Source organism: Anser brachyrhynchus (assembly GCF_964034855.1).
Source record: "Anser brachyrhynchus genome assembly, chromosome: 1".
NCBI classification, from domain to species: domain Eukaryota; kingdom Metazoa; phylum Chordata; class Aves; order Anseriformes; family Anatidae; genus Anser; species Anser brachyrhynchus.
The window spans coordinates 75,781,787-75,796,945 of NC_137694.1; the positions used below are offsets into that span (position 1 = coordinate 75,781,787).

Genomic DNA, 15,159 nt, shown 5'->3' on the forward strand with positions numbered 1-15,159 from the left:
GCCCCACAAGAGGCAGGTGGGTGGGATAGTGGCATGGAGGGCACCACTGAAGGAAGAGCAGCAGAAAAGGGACAGCAGGCCCCGTGCTAACTAACTGGAGATTTATATAACGCTTTATATCACCAAACATTTGAACTGTACATGACTGTTCACCATCACTATCTCAGTAAAAGACAGCTACCTCCCTCCAGAAAAGACAGAGAAGTCAATCATTTCAGATCCTTCTGACATTCTTCTGACCTTTCACATTTACCTTTTTAAGTGACCTTTTCATTTCAACGAGAAGGTGAATACGTGACCACTTGCTACAAGCAGTGAGAACTGAAGCCAATCATTCCATGAAGAATGCTGCTTGCCTTATTAGGGGGTTCACGTCTCTCAAGATACTACAGCAACCAATATGATCAGCTCTTGCTCTCTTACGCAGACAGCCAGGAGAAAAGCAAACTTGTGCAAGCCGGACAGGGACAGTGTCACGACTGGGCTTTACTTCCATAAGACTGGCTCTGAAGATGCCAACCTCCTTCCAGGCAGGTTTCCTTCACTTACACCTTATATCATATAATTTGGTCTTACTATCAAATTAATCTGGATCCATGCTATCAAATCAATCTGGATCCAAGTCCCACAAAGGAAATATTCTTATTCTTGAAACCATGCATACAACATAAGCATACATCAGCCCAACAGTAAGTTTACTCCAGACTTGTTACTAAATGTGTACTTAAGTTACTCAGCAAACAACACAGTTCTTTCGGAGACAAAAGTATGCATTTCTCCACATGACAGTACTATGATGCCTTCCTCACGCCGCTGGGTCTCTGACACTGATTTGAAACATAAAGCTACATACATGTTCAATGGCATAGGGAACGCCAGCCCCTCTTCTCAAAACTGCCATGCCACTTCACAGTAAGGCTGATAACGATTGTCATTTATATACCCAAGCACGCTCCTAACCCCAGGAATTAGGAAGCCAGTTCCCTACTGCAGTAAAAATGTTAAAACTGCAAAGTTTATAAAAGTTTCCATTCACACTCCCAGGCAATTTGTCTCTTTAGTGAAAGCCTCTGGGTAAGGAAGATATTGAGATGCATTTCTGCCTTCCAAAGATCTCATTTTCTCTGCATAACACATTTTGTTACTCAACTTTCTCCTGACACGAAGCATGCAAATGGCATTTTCAAGAACTAGAAACTAAAAGAGACACAGTTTTGGTGTCAGACCTGTTCCAAAGTAAATGCACACAGCTCAATACAGTGGTTACCTTCAGAAATGCCAGTTATCACCACCGCGTGTAGCACCGGAGCTCTTCTGGGTGAGAAGCCAGGGAACACTCAGAGTAACGCTGCTCGGCTCTGTACAGGCAACACGGCAAAGCAGCTAGCAAAACTGGGTACTAAAACCACTGGTGACTGGAATGATATCTAAAAAATAAAGTGCTATCTGGGAAGGCAGAATGGATACAGCAAGGATGGATGTCTGAGCACCAGCCCTGCTGACTCCAAATTGCTCAGATTCCGTTAAAGAGAGACAGGATATTTATATACACATATACGAAAAAAACAACCCACCGTATACAAATAACTGCATGATTCACACCAAAAGGCAGTGGGCAGGGACAGATAAATGCAACAAGCAGCCAAAGGCTCAGCAGGACGAGGTGGTGTGACACAGCAGCCGGAGAGGGGAGGAGCAGCAGCTGCAGGAGCTGCCGCCCAGGCTCTGTGGGCAACTTGTGGAGCACACAACTGTGCATACTGGGAGCTGATATGCACACAGGCAGCATCGATAAAAGTGTCGTGGGACAGCTGGTAGCTCTAGTGATTGGACAGAAGGAGAAAGTGGTCATACTGTGTTAACAGCCCTGAAGGAAAAGGACTTTCTGTGCTACGGGTTCTGCTAGCACAAATTTGGCAATTGTGTCGTGCCTGTTTTCACCATCCCATTGTTTACATTGAACCTCCTCCCAGAGAAGTTCTCTGCCTTCTTTTCCTGCAACCCTTTTGGAATCCACTTCCAAAGCTTTTGAGAAAACTCCAGAAACACACAAAACACTATAGAGTCCTGAAGTCTTGGGACAGCAAGCAAACAGGAAAAACCGCGCTACTGCCATCTCTGCCAGCTTTGGGCCAGCAGTTTTCAACTCTTGGAGCCAGATCTTAATGCTTATGTTATCACTAAACAAAGACTGCCACCATCAAAATAGAGTCTTGCCCAAAGATTTTTTAATCAGCATAAGTGAACTTCAATTCAGTGAGTTTTGACATTAGTATTCTTTTTTCTGGCATCTGGGTGACGCTAGCTGCGCTACTGCTGTTACTGAAGTTCATTGTTATTAAGACCAGTGTGTTTGCCGAGCACTGCTCTGGGATATGTTTCGGAAAGAAAAATATTTTGTTCCTACATAATTTATGTTTTCGGTAGTATTACAACTCACAAGCCTCTATTTTATTAAATATACTACCTGAAGGAGGCAACATTCCCTGCCAAGTACAACGAATCAGATACTTCACACGTAGATTTTTCTTCTTCAGTGTTATTGACAAAAGCAGATCTTTTTGACATCCTCCAGCTTTTAGTGCAGTCCCCATCTGAGAAGGGAAAATGAAATGCAAAACTGCAACAAGCCTCACTAACACGTTAGCATTTCATTTACCTCATTTATATACTTCATTTCCTTTTGTTATTCATTCCCAACACACGTTATGTTCAATAAGTTTTGCTTCTTTAAAGTTACAGCATGAATTACATTTATTCTATTTAAAGCAGCACTAAGAAGCAGAGTAAAATTAGCCCCATCAGAACAGGCTCTGCTATTTAAAAGCAAGAGATGCTCAAATGTTTTAGCCATTTTAAGTCATTCTTGCTTTCCCCACGGTGCACCCGCACAAGCTGCCCCTCGTAGCTGCGGCTGAACCCTGCGACTGGCCTGGTCCCAGCTGACAGAGAGAGAGAAGGGTGGTGCTCCCAGTGCCTGACTGCCATGAAAAAAACATACGGAGACGTCGGCAGATGTGCAGAACATGGGGCTGGAGACATGTGAGGGACCCTTGGTTGCTGCCCTGCCAGGACACCAGGAAACCCAGAGGACCTTGGGGCCGGTGTTTGGCTCCAGCACAGCTCCTCCTTGGGCAGGCTCCTAACACCACAAACCCCACCTGCAGCCAAGTGCAAAGAAAGGGCTCAAAGCAGGTGAAAATCCCTCCAAAATGACGGCAGCAAAGGCCCCAGTTGCAAATTCACCCCAAGCTGGCGTTAGCCAGTGCTGTTTCTGAAAGAAGCTGTCCCACTTTCCATCCAGCCATCTCCTCGCTTCTCTCCCATTGCCACTCAGTGCTCCATGCCAGCATGAGAGGTGGCGTAACCTGGATGGAGCGCTGGGGCTCCCAGCGCCTCTCTTGAAACGTCTTGGTGAGGCGGGTTTTGCCAGCATTGGTTGTGAAAGCCCATCGGTCCCTGGGCCGGGGCCTTCGGTCCCTCCAGCCCAGCATGCCCAAAAGCGAGAACGAAGCAACAGGGCCTTGTTTTTACAATGTGCCTCACCAAAATTAATCTCACGAATGGTTACAACACACCCGCAGTAATGATAAGGAAGTATTTCCTAATATGGAATAAAAACTGAATATTGGAGTTCCACTGCACTCCAGGATTTCCTGCTATTCAACCAAGGAGAACAACACAAACCTCCCATGAACACCCGCCTGTGATTCAGTCCTGCTCTACTTCCAGCGATCAGCAAGCATGACCGACAAATGGAAATTCCTTTCCCTGACAGGAAAAGATACCGGCTGGGCAACACTGCGTGTGTATATACAAAAATATATACATTTATGGCATGTATCTATGGGTGTATATATAAACTAGGCATATATAGAAATGTATATGCACATTAGCAAAAATACTTTTGATGTGAAAATTATAGCTTCAGCTTTCACTAGTAATGGGAAACCGACAGCTCCGTCCCACAGTTAATGGTACAACCTTCAGACATCCTGGTCTTGGAGCATTGGACCTTGGCATTGAATGACTGCAGTAAATATTTTCACGAGCTCAGTCCTTCCAAAAAACTCACTTTAATTTCTTTACAGGAGGGCTTTTTCAGACAACAATCCAAACTTTTGGGCTTTAATGCCCATTAAAACCACTGTGCACGTGGCCACAAGACAGACAAACACACACACCTCATTAACCTCGGGTAGAGGGGGAAAAACAGAGAGATTATACATCTGCTCTGTCAAGAAGGACGGCTGGCCAGGGCACAGAAGGGCTGGTGTACCCTCACTGCTCCATCTTCCAAAGAGTGCTCCAAACAGGAGACCAGCTCTGTGCAGTGCCCCAGGGGCTCAGCATGGCAGGTCTCGGCACAGCACACGATGGGGGAACCAGACCGGCAGTGCCATGCAGGCCTCTCTCTCTGCCAGGGCCAACAAGGGAAATCAGCAGTCTGCTGAAAAGCTAACAGTGCTGGGCAGTGGAATGGTATTTCAGAGTTGGCTTTAGCTTACTGCCATCTTCCTCTCTCTTGATTCTCCCCAGGTTCCAACATCGTGTAGATCTTTGTCCTCGAAGAAGAGCTGCGTGGTTGTAGACATTTATACCTACTGAAGTACATTCATCTGCACTTAAGCATTTTGTCAGTTTTTAGCAAGTACTTGTATCCAGACATATTCAAGAAAACCTTGTTTTAAGACCTGCTAAATTAATTTCCTTGCACAACATTTTGCTGCAATGATTTGGATCGTGAAATAATTATGGACAGAGCAAGAGCAATACTTTCAGAGGTCAGTGACCAGAACTCTGCTTCCTCCTTGGTTACTTACTGGTTTTCTGGATAAAAGTATACTCAGGTCCAATGAAAGGTACGTTCCACTTCAAAACACATACAGCTGTCTGAAAGTATATTTCAGTCACAGTAGATTTCTCCAGGTCTGGCTCTTTCATGGCCAAGAGGCACAACTTGAGAAAGTAGTAAAGAATAAGAGATGGTTCTAATGTGACACCTGCATAAAGTTTCCTTGAAATTGTAATATATTTTCAGCTTTGAGCCAAAAAACTCAACTCTTTAATTTTAGGGGTGCTATGAAGCCTTTCCATTTTCTAAGGAGCTTAGGGAGGCAGGAGCAGAGAGGGGCTTTGCCTTTGGGAACTAGGAGGGATTTTTGTATTGGATTGTATGGTAGGAGAAGAGGGCACTGAATTGTTTTTTCTTTTTTGGTTATGTATGTTCAAATTCCTGACTCTTGCTAGGCTCTTTCGAAAATCACATCAATCAAATTAAATATAGAAATTACACATGATAAGTTTGTGCCAGCAAAGGAGCCGGCAGTTAAACGAGATGCAGAACATCAATGACCGACCAGCTATGGCCTGTGCTATGCCTGCAATCAGGGTTAATGAGCACAACAGATCCCTCTGGCCTTAAAAGCTACAAACGCCGGTGGTGCATCTTGTTAGTATGTGCAGTGCTGGAGAGCAGAGGCTTGCCCATTCAAATCCCACTACAACAGTTAATTTCTTGAACTATGGTTTTTGGAGAAGGAGACAGCTGTTGGCACATAAGCAGATGACCATGATGAGGCCCAACATACAGATAGGAAAAGATGCATGCAGTCTCTTGACCTAAAGAAGAGGAATATGTGGTACCACCTTCCTAGAGCCTGAAGCTGGGAAGCAGATTTGAGAGGTAGGGATGGGAGCTGGGCCCTGCCCTTACCACCGAACCACCAGGAGCTCTGGCCATCAGTACCCAAGGTGGATAGAAACGCTGCTTCATGAAGGAGCCCTAACAGCAACAATATAATCCCTACAGGGCTAACAAGGGCAACTGAACAGAGAAAGCACTGTCATTCTGACTTACTATCAGACTGGTTTAGGGAAGAAGAGGCAGGGTCAATACAACTGTGCTTTTGCATTTCAACAGCAGCTGTGTATCACTTGGAGAACAAAAATACACTGCGAGTGGGTAGCTGGGGTTTGAGGTAGAGGTTTAGGTAAAGAGAAAAGCAACTCCTTTCAGCGTTTCTTTTATTTTTTTTCCTTCTTCAAATCTCTGAGGCTTCGTGCAGCCCATTGCTTAACACCACAACTGCTCATCTCTAGGGCTAAGTGTGACCAGGAGTGCTTTGTTACAGGTATGTGTACATATACACATTCCCTCCTACACACACACATATCTACCCTTCTAGAAAGGGGAGGGGGGGATTAAAGAAAGGGAAAGAAAAGATTTGCACCTAGGTGAAAGATGATGAGGTTTGTGACAGGCATTAGTTTCCTGTGGAAGGTCATTCTCCAGTCATGGCATGCGAAAGCTCATTCAAAATGGGCGGAGTTTTCCATTAACTTAATCTCAGAGATTCAATTCAATTATCTGGTTTCCTAGTTAAAGGACAAGGGAAGCAAGAGCAGGGTGTGGGGGGGCAAAAACTCTCGCCATATACAGCTGCAATAGAAAGTGAGTGGGAAAAGGAACAGAGGATATGCTTATTTGCTCAGGTTTCTAAAAGATATTGAGGCTGTAGTGTATCTGCTACACCACATTTAAACATGCAAAAATGGGCAAATTTCCAGATTTAAAAAAAAAAAGAAAACAGGAAAGAACCTAATTTCATATGCTTTCAAGATCAAATTGATTATGACAAGAATAAGAGAACAAGATGACAACCTCTCTAGGAAAGAGCCTTTCCTACCAATAAAGCTTTCAGAAGTGTCTAGCAGCATGTCCTGGGGGTAAAGCATGCTCTCAGCAGCTGAGAAAAGGACCGAGGCCCATCAGTAAGAAGCACTCTTCATTCAACATAGGTCACTTAATACGAAGGTATGGGCTTCATAGAAAGGCAGAAGGAAAAGCAACTCCCAAGTTCCTGCAGAACAGCTCACTACTACTTTTCAACGTGCAAGTCTCTACTGCCCTATAAGGTGACTAAGGTGACTCCATTTCTTTATCCAACAAGTGGAGATGAAGACAACTGGAGTTACCTGCAGGAAACCTGAAGGGAAATGCCAACTCAGTGTCAACGAAGTGTAAAGATGGAGACCAATGGAGTGGCAAATAAAGAGGTCTTCCAGGCAGTGATCTGCACCGCTTGACAAGTTGGATACAACAAGCTATTTCCCATAAATAGTAACCAAGAAAGAAAACCCAAATAAGCTCTAGGAAGAATGAGATCATTTCCACTTTTGAAACATTATTTAATGCTGACATTTCTTATGGGAATTGGGCCCTGGGCACAAGGCGCTTACACAGAAAGGACAGAAGTTGCTGCCAAGTTCTGTTTCCAGGAGTGTCAATGCAGGTCTCTGAATTGGTTCTTGGAGAGAGATAGAGACAGAGGTCCTCCTCTCTCCCCCTCCAGCATTCTTTATTGATCCTTCCCATCCTGGCCACACACTCCCTCCATATTCCTGATACTGCAGCAGTTCTAAGGTACTGTCCATCTCCACACCCCTGGAAAAGGGAGATCTTGCTTCCATAACATCCGTGAGCTGGTTTGTCCCACCCTTCAACTACACAACTGCCAAATCCAGCGAAAGGGGAGTAATGAAGCACATGGATTAGACACAGGCAAGAAGGGGAAGGAAGGGCTCTGTCCATTCTGCAGGCACCTAAATTTGGACTACATCCAAGCAGGGTTTGGACACACCTGTGGCAGCAGAAGGACAGGTCTGTCCATTCTCCCTGTGGCCAGTCACATCAACAGGCTAGGGGTTTCATGCCATACCCTAACTGCAACAACCGTTAAATAGAAGTTAACTCTCTCCAGTGAGCCACATTCTTCTTGCACCAGGTTTTGCTGGCTCCATTTGGAAACGGGCTGGTGGAGTGGACAGCTTTGCAAAGATTTCAAAAGAGGCTGTGGCAACTTTCTCACCCCCCCTTTACTTCAAGCTGCATCAATACAGAACACAATTTGATTTTGATGAAAATGATCACGGTGAGGCTAATGAACAGCTGAACACCTATCCTCTATATGGCGTATCAAAGGCTGCACTCTTCATGAATAACCCTGGCTAAATTTACAAAGACCAGGAAAGATTTGTAGTATGCGATGCTTCTGCTTGCGTCAGCAGCCTCACTGAGTGCTCCTCCTGGAACGCCGCTTGGCTCTGGTATGTTGAACAAAGCCCATTGTGGACAAGCATGTTCAAGCAGCAATGCTGATGTGGACCACACGTCTACACTAAGCAGAAGAGACATACTCTGTGCTTGAATTTGAATTATTTTATGAGCACCCGAGAATGCTGAGAGCAAAGTCCAGTACCTCATTTACAGTAAAACACAGGAATATCCACCTTAAGGCCCTCTCTAATTTCTCACTCATTCCTTAATACATTTCCTCTCGTTCTACTTCACAACTCTACCAGAAGACTACCAGAAGAGTTATCAACCAAGGCATCCCTAACAGATCCCCAAAGGTGACTTGAGGTAGACAAATCTTTCAGCAGAATAAATGCACATTAAATTCCTGGCATTCAGCAACGATGCAAGTGTTTAAATTGTGAATATTTTGACATTTCTGTTTCTAGTTGCAGATGATGTATGTACAGAGGAAGGATGCTCTTGTGGTTACAGCACAGGAAACTGCATCAAGTAAAATAGAATCCAAATCATGTTATTTCCCATGCACTAAAATGAAACCTACAGAAAAAAAAAAAGAAAAAAACCTACCTAGGGTGTGCCTCAGTTACCCTATATGAGAACAGATGCATCATTCCTGTCTTTAGCAGGTCACATTAGGAGGCTCAGTGAGTTCATACACACAAAGAACCTGGGCACTTAGGAGAAAAGATGCTGAAGGAGGATTAGTGTTTTTATTTATGCATTCTGAAAATACATTATTTCAGCTGGCCCCAGAACTTATGAGGCATGCAGACCCTTCCTTGTCACTGCATTTCTCTGAGCTTTCCATTTGATCAGACTGGAGAAACAGTTTACTACTACCGACAACTGCAGAAGAGGCATTAATCCTTATATCATGGGTAGGAAGGGTGTGTGGCAAGATATGCAAGGGAGATGTTTTTCAGCGCTCCATGGACAGGGCCAAAGTCTCATTCTGATTTTGGAAATTGGAGGAAATATATGGGGAGAAGGAAATAGAACAAACAAATGTTAGTATACTGCAAGTGGCCAGGCTTGGTGATGACATTTCCAAGTAGAGCTACTCTCACCCTTGGCTAAGTGTCGCTTTTGTGAATCCAACTGAAAGGGTTCATTTGAATGAGGCCCCAGACAATGTTTACACATTCTGTTGCTCATATGCAAATAACATTAATCAGCCATCTTTTAAAGTACTGATAAATGGACATTTGGAAAGTTCTACCAGTTTTCCAGTAAAGCCCCGGGAATATACATAATAACAAGAATATAGTTTGTCACATTGATACAACACAGGGTAAGACAGTACTTCTTAACTTGACAAATCACTGGGATGCAGCTGCTCTGCAATATTCTCTTCACTTCTGAAAATATAAAGGGCACTAAAAAAAGGAGTTTAATAATGTAGCATTAGTACAGAATCAGAAATATTTACATTTGTGATCCTTTGGGTGATTAATAAAAATAGCAATAGCTTCAATTGAGTCTTAAAACGTATTTCACCTGCACCTGTATACAAAAAAGAAAACCAAGTACAATCCCTTACTTTAGGAATAATCCTAGCAGTCAGAAAAGGTCTGTGCAAAAAGCAGAACTTTTTATTCCACACATCATGCCCCAGCTGATACTGAGCCCTACCTTCCTAGCCTAGCTGCAGAATAAAAATATCATTACTCTCCCCAGGTCTAAGATGGTAACACTAGGACAGGAGCAGGATCTAGAAACTAGGGTTTTCTTTTTTTTTTTTTTCTTCCCATCCCCTTGAGTAAAATCTTATGAAATAAATCATTAATAATATAAATTGTAGAAACTTCAGCAAATCCCAAAAGCACAGGTCAGCTGCAGTGCTGGATTGCCCAAAGCTGCAAAGGTCTCTTCAGGCTGTTACCAAGCCTCAAGCTGCTTTCCCTCTCCTTTGAGATATTTCTCTTGTTAATAATGCCAGAAAACATCTTCCAATGAATTAGAGCTGCAGGCCTTATTCTGCTTCCCCATGTGATGTACCTGCCTTCCAGCTTTCAAGAAAATTATATTTTGCCCCTTTAAAGTATTTTCTATCCAAATCTTGAGGTACCTTGAAAAACAACAACAACAAAAAACAACAGCAACAACAAGAACAAAAAAACGTTTTGTAAAGCAAGTTATCAGTAGAATCACCACTAATTATGAAGAAAAGTAAATGAACATGGGCTCAGTCCTGGAAGGGCTTCAAAGATTTATGAGCAAGGGAAGAATTTGACCAGAGAATCCTGTCTTGGAGCAGTGTCTACAGCAGATTAGGGAACAGACACCTTCCAACTCCAATTATTCAGCAGTAATAACAATAGTAATACCTCCAAGATAACCTACAGGCTTACATAGCACTCTGCACGTGTAGTTTTATGAAATCAGATCGTTCTGATATGTTAAGATGAGGAAACCAAGGCACAACAAAATTAATCAGTAAAACCCCAGTAGCTAAGTCCAGTGCTCCTCAATACCCATCACAATCATTCCTGTGTCAGAGATACACGCAGTATCACTGCCTGCAATTCCTTCTGCTTTTCTCATCTACAGCATCATCAATTTATACAAATACCACGTATTTTTAAATGCTATGAGAAGAACAGAAAATGTCTCTAGCTGATTATCTTAAGATTTTAAACAAGCAAACAAACAGACCAATTAGCAGCACCATATCAGTATCTGAAGCAAAAAGCATAGTTCATATAACCCAAAGGAAGATCTGAGGAATTGAGTTGTTGCTTTAGTCCCGCCTATCACCTTCTGTTTATTATTACAGTCAGATCAGGTCAGCATTGAGGAAAAGCAAGCTGTTCCTCTGGCAAGCTTTCACAGGCATACGTTTGAAAAACGAGGTTTAGACACTTCAGGAAAACAAAAGGGTTTATGGAATCCTATTTTTAGGGCTATGAAGATGGTGAAGGGTCTAGAGGGCAAGACGTACGAGGAGCAGCTGAGTTCCCTTGGTTTGTTCAGCCCAGAGCAGAAGAGGCTGAGGGGAGGCCTCATGGCAGCCTGCAGCTCCCTCACAAGGGGAGTGGAGGGGCAGGCGCTGAGCTCTGCTCTCTGGGGACAGCGACAGGACCCGAGGGGATGGCATGGAGCTGGGACAGGGGAGGGTCAGGCTGGGTGTTAGGGAAAGGTTCTGCACCCAGAGGGTGGTCGGGCACTGGGACAGGCTCCCCAGGGCAGTGGTCACAGCACCGAGCCTGCTGGAGTTCAAGAAGCATTTGGTCAATGCTCTCAGTTTTCTGGGTGGTCCTGAGCAGAGCCAGAAGTTGGACTAGGTAATCCTTGTGGGTCCCTTCCACAGCCTATAAATCTATTCTATGAATACTAAATGGTACAATGAACTATGGGGAAAAAAGTAGAATTACACAAGGAAACAGGAAAATAAAGCTGAAAACAAAGACCATTTGACCTGAGCCCTGGGTTTTTCAAAGGTGCAACTGCAGAAGTCCTGTGCCTGCTTACGCACGTGTTTGCACGGGGCCCTGGGGCTTTTGCAGCTGCTGTGGAGGAAGCACATTCTGGAGAAAAACAAACATATTCTGACTATGCTGTTGGCAAAACAAAAGGCGTCTGTGAATTCACAAGTTTTCACATGTACCTGCAGGGATGTTTTACCAAGGTGAGACCATCAGATTTTATAACTGTTGAAATTTCAGCTGCCATAGGACACTACTCCGCAGTCACATTCACGAAGCAGTCAGAAGCATATACGTGCATCCAGGGCTGCACAACTGCAGGTCCTCTGGGGCCTTGCTTGTAGCCATTTTCTTCTCCTGAAAAATGTGATAGCCTTTGTTCTAACAGCTCTAATGTCAGGGCGTGAAAACAGTCACCTCCACAGGCGGTAGAGGCAAACATCTCCTAAGGCAGTTCAGCTCAGAGGAATCCCCTTCTGAAAGGGCTGTTTTCATCTCCACTGCCTACAGAGGTAGGTTAGGATGACTAACTAGCTTGGATATGCAACTTTTAAGCACTCAGCTAAGGGCAGATGAATCCTTCCTGGCAGCTGATACAATGCCAGCCCTCTGCGTGATAATGGTACCTGGAATTAATCTTTAAATTCATCAACATGCTTCTCCTGATCCTCTCAAAAGCCTGTAACTGTCAGTCACATCCATAACAGGTTTCTCAAACACTTTCAGAAACCCAGCAATCAAACAGGAGTTCAGCAGCAAATGGGCATGACTTACAGTTAAAATATGTTCTAAGGGCCAAAATTAAGCAAACAAATTAGATGGCCTCCCTGCCCCATCCCCACCTCTACCACAGAGCAGCAGAGGAAGACTGAGCAACTGTCTCTACTGCATATACACCCAGCTCCCAACAAACCTAAGAGAACTGGAATCCAACTGTGGTTTGAGCATCTTGTCATTTTTATATCCTTTAATTCTGGGCACCTCACGGATAGCAAAAATATTCTCCACAAAGAAAAATGACAAAGATCTGAAGCTGTCTATATAGAGTTTGCTAAAAATATCTCTTTGGAGACATCCTTTGCCAAATAAGTGCCAAAACTTCAAAGGCTGAATTATAATGTTGAAATATTTGTAAAGCATGTTTGTTATGTTTCTTGTGAAGCATGGCTGGCAGTCAGAGATGACATCTTTCAGCTCTAAGACTTGGTCCAGGCAATAACTGGAAGTAGCTCTTCGGTGGCTTACGTGAAATGAGTCAATGGATTTGCGTCCAGCTCTCAATAAATTAGGAACCACATCACAAAACATCTGTAAGAGACACTTCCTTTGTTGATACCATTTTAAAGGCCAAGGACTGAATAAGGTAGGAAAAATGAGTTATCCTCCCTCAAAATAGTATGTTCCTTCAAAACATGAATTGCTTTTACCAAGCATCTTTTGTGAAAGTATCTCAGGGTCTTTTATCTTCTAAGCTAAACATTTCTTTAAGAAATATACATAAACCCACACTTTCTCAGTCGGAAAAACCAAGACCTGCTGACTTTCATCATGCTACAGTCATGAAAAAGGAAGGCCAGACAGGAATATTCCCATTCCACATGCTAACTGCATTTCTCATTTCCAGAGCCAACAAAAGTTTAACAGCTCCCACGTATTTTTCTTTAAGAAAATTTAGCATACAAATATAGTCTCTCCTTGAGTAAACTGCTCAATTCCAAGGGTACATGTCATTATGAATTTTGGCCTAGTCTCTTGTCAGAAAGGGGGCATGAAGCAAATAATCCAAACTTAGAGCACTCAGAAAAACATACAGTACCGTAAACTCCTATAAGAATAATTTTAAGAGGACACAAACAGTACAGGATCAAATGTTTTGATCATGAACATCTACATTAACTTCCTGTAATAAAACCCCATGCCCCTGGAAAGCATCGTATAAATCTCAGTGAATTAACTTTGCTAGAATTCAGAGCAATAGTTTTGAAAAAAAATCAGCCAGTAACTGATTTGTAACTAATTTGAACTCTGTTGCATTCAGATGACATAAGGTAATTGAACGTAAACACAGTTAATATTAGGGTACTGGTGCTGCTTTGTAAATTTAGAGGTGCCATTTCAGAGAAAAGAATGCATTTCATTCAAAGAAGATGAAAGCTTTCTGAATTTTGGTGCTCTGTAAACATCTGCTGAACTGATTGCATTATGTCTGTGAAGTATGCAGGGTCAAATGTGGTCAGTACCTCAAAGAGCATCGGATCTTTCAGCATTGAAAAAGCACTTATAAAGAGATCCTGGTACATTCCTGTATTCTCCCTCTGCCTGTCACTTCAAAATGTCCCTGGTATCCAGAACAGAGGCTGGCTTATCCTTTGTCAGTCCTCTCTCCCTCAAAGTTGATGAGAATCATGCCACCAAATCCAGTATGGGAAATGGATTTAGCTTCACATCAACCATAGAAGGTTCTTACTTAGAAGTAGCATTGACTAAGAAAGCAAAAAATCCAAGAGTTACAAAGAAATTTGTGTTTATTGATGCATTTGTCATTAGCAAATATTAATTTTGATACCATTGATCTGGAAAGCCATTAGAATGTATTCAGTGCAGCATCACTGTAAGAAGTAGGGTTAGCTAAACTTCACTTAGTCCTGCACTCTTGGTCAAACACAAACTACATTCCTGATCTAGTCACATAAAAGATGGGGAACAAGCATAAGCAGGTGCAGCACTTGTTATACCACAAGCAAGAAATCCCCTATTTCCCTTGCTGGATGTACATATATGATAGGAGCCTACTCCTGTGACTTCACCTTGTAAATCAGATGCTTTGTTGACAAGATGATCACCACCCTTGAATAGAAGGAAGCTGCACCCTAAGCACAGATTCAAACATTCCAGACAGAAGTCTGGCCTTCCATCCAAGAAAAATACGGGATTTATTCTGCACCGCTCTTACTGCAGTTTATTAGTTTGCAATATGTGGATTCGATTTACTTTACAATTCAAAGAGAAGTGAGGAGGGTGGATCTTACTTAACCACTGTCTTTGCAGTAAAATGCAGCCTTGCTTTGACAGCCAGAAAAAGGAGGGAAAGCACTTAGATTCCACACAGACAGAAGAAAATTTCATCATGCAGCTACAGTCTTCAGCTGCATGCAGACAGATGCACATTCACTACTGCTCTGTTATGCCCTAAGTAAGAATAGAGAAGTTTACCCTCTTACTCCAAATGGCACTGTTCTTTAAAGATGATGTGACTGCTTGAAAGCACTTAGGCAAAAGAACCAAGAAAATACATTTAGCGTGTGTTTCTCAGGCTGAGGAAATTACAGTCAAACAGAAATAAGAAAGATACTATCAAATACAACTAGACTCAGAAGTGAGCTTCTACATGAAAAAAAATACAAAGAACAATACCAAGTTTCAGTGATTTTTAAAAAGACAGAGATAGTCTAATGGAGACTGTTGTATTCATTCTTCTCTTGCAGCCTTCACTCCTCCACACAAGCTCATCCTACACCTGGGGGCCAAAATCGGAAACTGAGACTGGACACCAACAACTGAAACTGGCTTTCTCAATTTTACTGCTGGTTTGATAAGAAGAGAGGGGACATGAGCTAAAATTACTTATCTTTA

The 15,159-nt window shown here is 42.9% G+C and overlaps 1 protein-coding gene across 3 annotated transcripts in view; it reads right to left on the reverse strand.

Moving 5' to 3' along the window:
• The window catches only part of STK38L (serine/threonine kinase 38 like), a 48,817-nt gene that overhangs the window by 24,072 nt on the left and 9,586 nt on the right, over positions 1-15,159 (reverse strand). Inside the window, exons 1-2 of one of the 3 annotated variants that reach the window (XM_080582299.1) lie at positions 2,468-2,563; positions 1,268-1,358 (exon numbers count right to left, since the gene is read on the reverse strand). The exons of 1 other annotated variant lie outside the window; for it this stretch is intronic. The gene's annotated coding sequence lies outside the window, so the exon portion shown is untranslated. Of the gene's footprint in view, positions 1-1,267; positions 1,359-2,467; positions 2,564-11,708; positions 11,884-15,159 lie in introns of those variants that run through there. One more of the 3 variants, XM_080582300.1, reaches the window with a different exon arrangement.